The following is a 7907-nucleotide window of genomic DNA, read 5'->3' as shown; positions in this document are numbered from 1 at the left end:
CCAGACGCGTACCCGCCGGTGGATACTAAAATAACTGCATTCACAGCCCAGGTGAGTAAGCTTTTCCTTTGACTTTAAAATGAAAGTGACTTTTTATAATTTGTTCGGGAAGCAGAATTAATTATATTTGCTAATCCGATGTAAATTATGGGATGCAGTAGGAAATAAATAGCACAAAATGAGAGTGCAATTTTTTAAATTAGCAAACTCGAATATGCAGTATGCCAAATCTTATATGACTGTGATGAGCCTACTTTTGTTTACTCACTAATCGTCATATGATGGTTGGGTCAGTTATAACACGATCTTCAAGCCCGCAGCAAATGCAAATGATTCTGACTGACTGATAAAATACAACCAAGTACTAAGAGCTTGATTGCATGCCCGATAAGATCAATAGATACGCGTATTTGAGAGCTCATAAAACTTGGTTTTATGAGTTTACCTTGGCTGATAATGCAAATTGTCGTTGTTTATTATATTTTTTCTAGCCTGATAGTGGAAGCAAATCATGCAGGTATAACTTTATCAGCAGATAGTACTATTAATAAATCTCCTGATAGCGTTGATGATAACGACAGCAACTTCAGAGTTTTACTCTACTTCTATGGGTCGCCAAAGCAGTCATTACTCAATAGAATTATTGTACAATCCACAGGACTAATTACCTGGCCGATTAAAAGCTTCGCAAAATTAATGTGCAGCTTCACACTCAACTCATGCCTTAAAGTTTATTGTTCGAACCTAGCCACACTGGCCCTGTATAATCTTAATACAAAATCAAACATAATGTTTTCACTCAAGAAAAAAATATTAAACTCGTGTGCATATATCCGCTACATTAAGTTCGTATCGTGATAGTTTTTCTAACTCTCTTTGTCTATCTTCCTGTATGGCAAAAATTTAAGTAATATACTGTTTCAAAGTATAATTTGATTTTGTTTCGGCTTAGCAGTCTCAATAAAAACAGCGCTGATCTCTATGGGGTCATCGCCAACGTTTCGATCCGTATAATTTTCCCGTTCTTATGAGATTTCAAATAGTGATTTTAAATTAAATTATAAATTTCGATTTTTTAATTTTTTTCTCATTCTGGGGATATTTTTTTCACTTCAACAGTGCCACTAGAGCTAGAAAATTATGTTATACACATACAAAGTTATAGAAGTTTTATTGGAATGAAGACTATTAATATATACCTAATATTAATAATATTCATCAGTTTATTTTTATTTATTTAAAACAATAATTTTATTATTGCTTCAAATATAACAAAAACTTTGCAAGTGTTTGCATTTGGTAACTATAAAAATATATGACAGCATTAAAAAAATATCATTTTGCACATAGATTCTTCATTGAAAATGTTAAAGTAATACGGTAAATTTCAAATGCTGTAATATATTTCATGCAATTTTTCGAACCTTGTTTATTAAAAAGTTCCATGCGAATCCTAGGTATGAAATAGTTTGAATGTTATATTAACGAAATTGCGTAATGCAGTTATTCCTATCTGTTTCTATTCCCTTCATATCTGTGGTAGAATGGCCTAGTAATACGCAATATGGGTATTTTCGAAACTGAGTTGAATCCCAGGGACTAGAAGTGGACCTCGGATGCCTTTGGAAATCCATAGTGGGGACTTCTGGCTTCCAGAAAATACCAAACACCATCCAAAATTGGTAGTTTCGAGAACAAAATAATGCCCAAAGCCTGTAAATCATCTCTAGGCTTTGTTTTGAAGAACGATATCTTGAACATAGCTTGAAATGAGCAAATATTGGTGCTTGATTCTAACAAAATAATCCAATCCGTTGTTTTCGCCGATAATTTTGCTTCTGATGCAGAAGCTAATGTCTCTTCAGCAGATGTTCCTGTGGATTGAGTGAATCTCTGTACATTTGCGCTCCAGCGTTAGTGAAGCCTCTGTTTTATATTTTTAAAAGATCGTTTAAACAAGCTAAATTTCCGGCGATTTGGAAGTTGTCGTGCATGTTTCGTGTTTTCAAAAGGAGAGACCATAAACCTGGCCGATCCTTTTGTAAAAAACTTTTGGAGATCACGTCAACCTGCATTTCTCACATGGAACAGAAGGCGCAAGCCGAGGTTGTTAACACTGATTTGAGGGCTGCATTTGACCGTGTTGACCACAAAATTCTCTTACGAAAACTTGCACGACTGGGCGCTTCTCGAAAACTAACGGAATTGCTCAGTTCATATTTGTGCGACAGCGCCCTTCGTCTGCAGATTGAGTCCTGCCTCTCGTTGCAGTTCACCAACTTTTCTGGTGTTCCTCGAGGCAGCAATTTGGAACCTCTGCTGTTCATATTATTCTTTGACGACATCGACTTGCTGCTTGGAGTCGACTGTTCTGTTGATAACTGCTTACGTTTACAAGCGCTGTTTCCAAATGTCAACTCATGATGTTTCACCGAAAAAGCAGTCCAATACTTTTCAACTACCAAATGGATTGGAACCGTTTAAATAGTATTCGCGAGGTAGGCGGAGGCGTTATTATTGCCGTGAAAAATTTCTGGATTCCTCTTCATGTGATGTTGGATTTTTTGCTGCTCTCGAGCAACTTTTCATCACCATTCAACTAAAAAATATGAAGCTTTTTGTTGGGTGTTTAATCCCAGAGAAAAGCCAAGATCCCGAGCTTATGAAACTACATATCGACTGTATCGAGAAGATTTGCGATGATGCAAATTTAAATGACATCGTCATAATAGCTGGTGATTACAACCAACCCAAAATCACTTGGAAACCTTCACGTCACGGTTATATGTATGCTGACGTTTCGAACACTACTTCAAGACGTTGTGGTCGGAACGAAACGACGATTCAAGAAATACTCCTTGATGGTACCGCGAGATGCAACTTACTGCAAGTGAACCCAGTCACTAATATTAACAGACGGTACTTGGACCTAGTGTTTGTTAATGTGGGGGCGAACTATACACTTCCGGCTAGCACGGACGAACCTTTAGTACGATTGGATGTAAATCATCCTGTTCTCGTGTTTCATGTGAGTGTAAATTCGCCTTTACCGCTAATAGAAGATGTGGACACGACAGCATTGAATTTTAAGAGAACCGATTATTCAGCACTTAGTGATTATTTCCAAACTGTTGACTGGGAGCCCGTCATCGGTTGCAACGATGTAGATGAAGCTATACTTCAGTTCAACTCGTTTGTTCGAGCCGCTTTGTACAGATTTAATCCGCGTTTTAAGCCCCCACCGAAGCCTATATGGGGTAATGCTCAACTTCGATCCTTGAAGGGAAGTCGTGCTGCAACACTTCGAAAGTACACTCGGAATCGAAATCCCACCACGAAAGCGATATTCAACAGAGCAAGCGGAAACTACGAAAGATATAATCGTCAACGGTATGCTAAGAATGTACGAAGGCTTCAAAAGCAGCTACGTCAGTATCCAGCCAAATTTTGGTCGTTTGTAAGATCAAAGCATAAAGAGAATGGGTTACTTGTGACAATTAACAAAGGAAACGCGACGGCTTCTTCTAATGCGGAAAAATGTGAACTGTTTGCTGATCATTTTGCTAGTGTCTTCAACCCTTCTAACTACGCAGAAATTGATTTTAAATGCCTCGACAATGTGCCCACCGATGTGGTCGATTTGGACACTTTCCAAATTCCCGAAGATATGTTATTAAAAATTGAAGTCTTCGTTCTCGCCTGGACCAGATGGTGTTCCACCTGTTTTCATGAAAAGGTGCATGCAAAAGATTAAAGCCCCTTTTCTGAAAATTCTAAACCATTCGATGCAGCAAGCTCACTTTCCTCATGAATGGAAAAAATCGTCGATGTTTCCGGTTTTCAAAAAGTGTAAGAAGCAGTTAGTTGAAAATTATCGAGGGATAACGTCCCTTTGTGCTGGCTCTTAAGTGCTTGAGATAATAGTTAGCGATTCTATCATGTTCAACTATCACACAGCAACATGGATTCATGCCTGGCAAATCAAAAATAAAAATTGGCTCATTTTTATCTCAGGAGTTTACCAACTACTCCGGTGTACCTCAAGGCAGCAATCTCGGGCCAACCCTGTTTATTTTATTTTTCAACGATGCGATGCATCTGTTTACCGGAAATCGCAAGCTTGTTTACGCGGATGACTATAAACTCTTTACCGAAGTGACTAGTTTGGCTGATTGCGACTCTCTACAGTCTCAACTGAACCATTTTGCTACGTGGTGTAATATCAATCGGATGACCCTTAGTATCGAAAAGTGTAGAACAATCTCGTTCCATCATGAATCGAGCCGCGAAGCCTTCCGCTTCGATTACACGATCGCTAGCCATACGTTGGAGCGTGTAGAAGTCGTGAAAGATCTTGGTGTCATCATCAGCAGTTTGTAATAGATAAAACGAATCGACAGCTCGTATTCTTATTTAAAATCGCCCAGGAGTTCGACGACCCGCTATGCCTTCGATCGCTATATTTTGCGTTAGTACGGTCACATTTGGAATCTTCTGCCGTCACTTGGGCACCGTATCATGCAATTTGGATTAGCAGATTTGAATGCATCCAACGCAAGTTTGTTTGGTACGCCCTCAGGAATCTACGATGGCTCAACCCACATGATCTACCTCCATATGAAACCAAGCTTCTTTCGTCTGAGATTGATTGCAGTTCTTTGTTAGAGCAGCTTAGCCTGAGTACCCAAGCTAGGCGTTTGAGATCTCGAGCCGGTTTCCTCCGTCGTCCACTAGTAAGAACTGAGTATCTTCAAAACTCACCTCTACATTCGATGAGCGCAATATTCAATGAATACTTTCATCTCTTTGAATTTGGAGAGGGAGCTAAAGTGTTCCGACGTAATTTGCTTTAAGAGCCGAATTGACAATGGATATTTATCTAGCAATTTCAATTATTGTGTCTATAATTATGTTGAATTTTTTAATGTCTTGACTACGATTTATTTGTTGTGAAGAATTGATGACTTTCCTTCTAATAGTTTTACTGTTGAAAATAATGAAGACTCTTAAATGTTAGATCTATGTTTTGTATGTTGTTAGAATTAAGCATTTAAAAGATATGGGGTTTTTATGCCAATTTTTGGCTTTTCCCCATCACCTCATATTTCATGTAGACCTTATGGTCGGATGGAAATGAATAAATTAATAAATAAACCTTTTTCAACTACCAAATCAATGGGCATACCCTGAAAAGAGTGGACCAAGTTAACGACCTTCCTACTTGATGCAAAGCTCACTTTTAATTAACATCGCTCGGCTGTTATCTCAAAAGCTACACCTCAATGAGGATTTAACACAAAAAAGGCTAGATAATTCAAAGATTCTCACTGTTTAAAAACGCTTTATTGCTCGTTGATCGATAATGTTTCTCTAATTTGAATTTAAAATTTGCACTGAGAGATCTACCTTGGCGGGATTCTGTAAATCTTTCACCGTATCCTGACCGTTGTAGTCTACTCGGCCTTGACATACTCGAACAACGAAGGTTAGCCATAATAATGAACAACGAAACTGACTCCCCGAATACGCTATCCATGTTAAATTTCCGGACTTCACAATGAACTACAACGAAACTTTCATCGGTGTAACGAACCAATTACTGCCTGTATTCATACCTTCTCTGTTGAGGAAAAAGTAGGATGGCGGTATCAAAGATACGACCGCATGACGTAGAAGTACGGTATTTTTGTATATTTTCTGTCTAATAGTGAATTGTTGTTTGTTGAGACATTAGAGCGCTTTGAACAATAATTAATAAAATTCGCGTGATGTCTCGGATTATGTCCAACCACTACGGGTTACGGGGTATCAAGACATTGAACACATTGTTTGGGTGTGTACTGAATTCCGCGGCGCCAGATCTCTACTTTTGGATACCCTCAGGGCCCGAGGAATACAGCCCTATGTCCCAGTTCGTGATATCCTTACTCAGCGAAACTTGCCGTACATGCTACATATTTACAGCTATTTGAAGAGCATCAAGGTGCCCATTTAACAGAGAAACGAATCTCGGATAAAAAAAAATAATTAATATAAATAAAATATATGAATAAACGTTATTTATATTGGCATCTCCACTTCGCAGATATTCGAAAGCATTTGTTCGTAGCTTGTAATGCAAAGACAAACATTTGAATTAGCGAATTCGGTAGATTCTCCCTTTCTCAGTAAACAACAAATACGAACCTTTTCGGTATTTGAGACCAGCAGGCTTGTAAACGGTCACCATTTTCATTTGATCTCGCTTCCTTAGCGTGCGTCACAGTCGGCTTTCGCTCGTAAACGTAAAACAACCAAACCATCGCCGCTCAGCTGACAGAAAGAACAGGATACTCAAACGACACTCGCGTATCAAAGAGATGCACACTGTCAATCGTTTAGCGATGTTATTTCGGCCTATTTCTGTCTACTTCATTCATTTATGTTGAGAAATATTATTACAAGATCAATGATATAAATAATTTTCAGAATACACGCACTCAACGTGCGTAATTCTCATTACTAGAAAAAATGTCAAAATACGTTTGAGGAAAATAACGTCGTGATGGCGATACTCATTCGACATGTTTGTTTAAGAATGTATTCAGACAGCGAGCCTTGGTAGCGTCAGAGGAAGAAGAAGACGATTATCGCAGTGAAAAGTGGTTCTACCGTGACCATTTCGAAGCCTGGAGACCAGAACGATTCACTGCCCCGGCCGTTGTCAGAAAATAAACACCAAGAAAAATATGCTTATTTGCAAGGCTTTCTCCGCTATTAGCAACGTTTTGTTAAAGAGAACATTCAACTAGCCACTTCAATTACAACCAAAAGGTGCCAGTTGCCGATGATTCTTGTTCTCCGATTATTACGGCCAGAATTCCAGCCATTTTAATACTTTCGCAGTAGCCATGTACTACTAACAGCCACCAGCATTACGGGTGAAACCTGGCACGAGATGAACGGTACTATTTTGTATTTCCTGCTTTCAACGGCTCCGTACGTCACTGGTACGGTTTCAGAATGTAAATGATGGGGTGAAAAAACTCTTTTAACTCAAAGTATATTTTTTCATATTTTTATATGGTTACAAATGGTTTACATAATAATTGTTAAGCCTTTCAAGGCTCTGCACCTTTGTTCTGAGGTTTGCTGGTTACTCATTTCTATAGATTTACATTATTTGTGTAAAATTTTACAGTTCTTCCTTTATAGGACTTGTTTTTAATTGAAAAATAAATTTTTATAACCTACTTAACTACGGTAAGGTACCAGCTCACGAACGATGTTGTTCTCCGTTCTTCCAGCACCTGAAGACCAGCCAGGCGATGGATCTCAGAGTTTCGTGTCCTCGGAGGGGTGTTTAGAATCATACGTAATATTTTATTCTAAACAATCTGAAGTTTGTGATGGTGGGTTTTAGCGTAGCCCTCCCAGACAGGTAAAGCGTACTCTGACCGGTAAAATTATTTGCTTGTGAACGGCAAGCTTGTTAGTGAGGGAAAGAGTGGATTTCCTATTAATGAGAGGATAGAGAGATTTGGTCAGTATGTTGCACTTGGTAACAGTTTTCTCTACGTGTGAACGAAATAGAAGTTTTTGGTCCAGGGAGAGACCAAGATAGACAACCTCACTCGACCATTCGATGGGAGTGTTATTGAGATGGATTCTCACATTAGCAGGTGGAACAAGTCGAGTTGATTTTGAATGCGGGAATATAATAGCTTGGGTCTTAGCTGCATTGATGCAGATCTTCCAGCTGTTGAAGTAGTCGGACAAAACATCCAGACCCTCTTGTAGTCTACGCGTCAAAGCTCTGATCACTCGACCTTTGTAGATAATGGCAGTGTCGTCTGCAAACATAGACAGGATGCCAAACCCGGAAGGGGAGAAGCATCTGAGGTAAACATGTTGAACAGGATGGGACC

The 7907-nt window shown here is 38.9% G+C and overlaps 1 protein-coding gene across 1 annotated transcript in view; it reads left to right on the top strand.

Annotated features, from left to right (window-relative positions):
* The first annotated feature begins 33 nt into the window (after positions 1-33).
* The window catches only part of LOC129720744 (uncharacterized protein DDB_G0275275), a 385619-nt gene continuing 377745 nt past the window's right edge, over positions 34-7907 (top strand). Inside the window, exon 1 of the mRNA XM_055672415.1 lies at positions 34-51. The gene's annotated coding sequence lies outside the window, so the exon portion shown is untranslated. The remainder of the gene's footprint in view (positions 52-7907) is intronic.

The sequence above is a fragment of the Wyeomyia smithii genome, chromosome 2 (genome assembly GCF_029784165.1).
Source record: "Wyeomyia smithii strain HCP4-BCI-WySm-NY-G18 chromosome 2, ASM2978416v1, whole genome shotgun sequence".
NCBI classification, from domain to species: Eukaryota; Metazoa; Arthropoda; class Insecta; order Diptera; family Culicidae; genus Wyeomyia; species Wyeomyia smithii.
The sequence above is the reverse complement of the archived record's forward strand: the minus strand, read 5'-3'. Positions and strand labels throughout refer to the sequence as shown.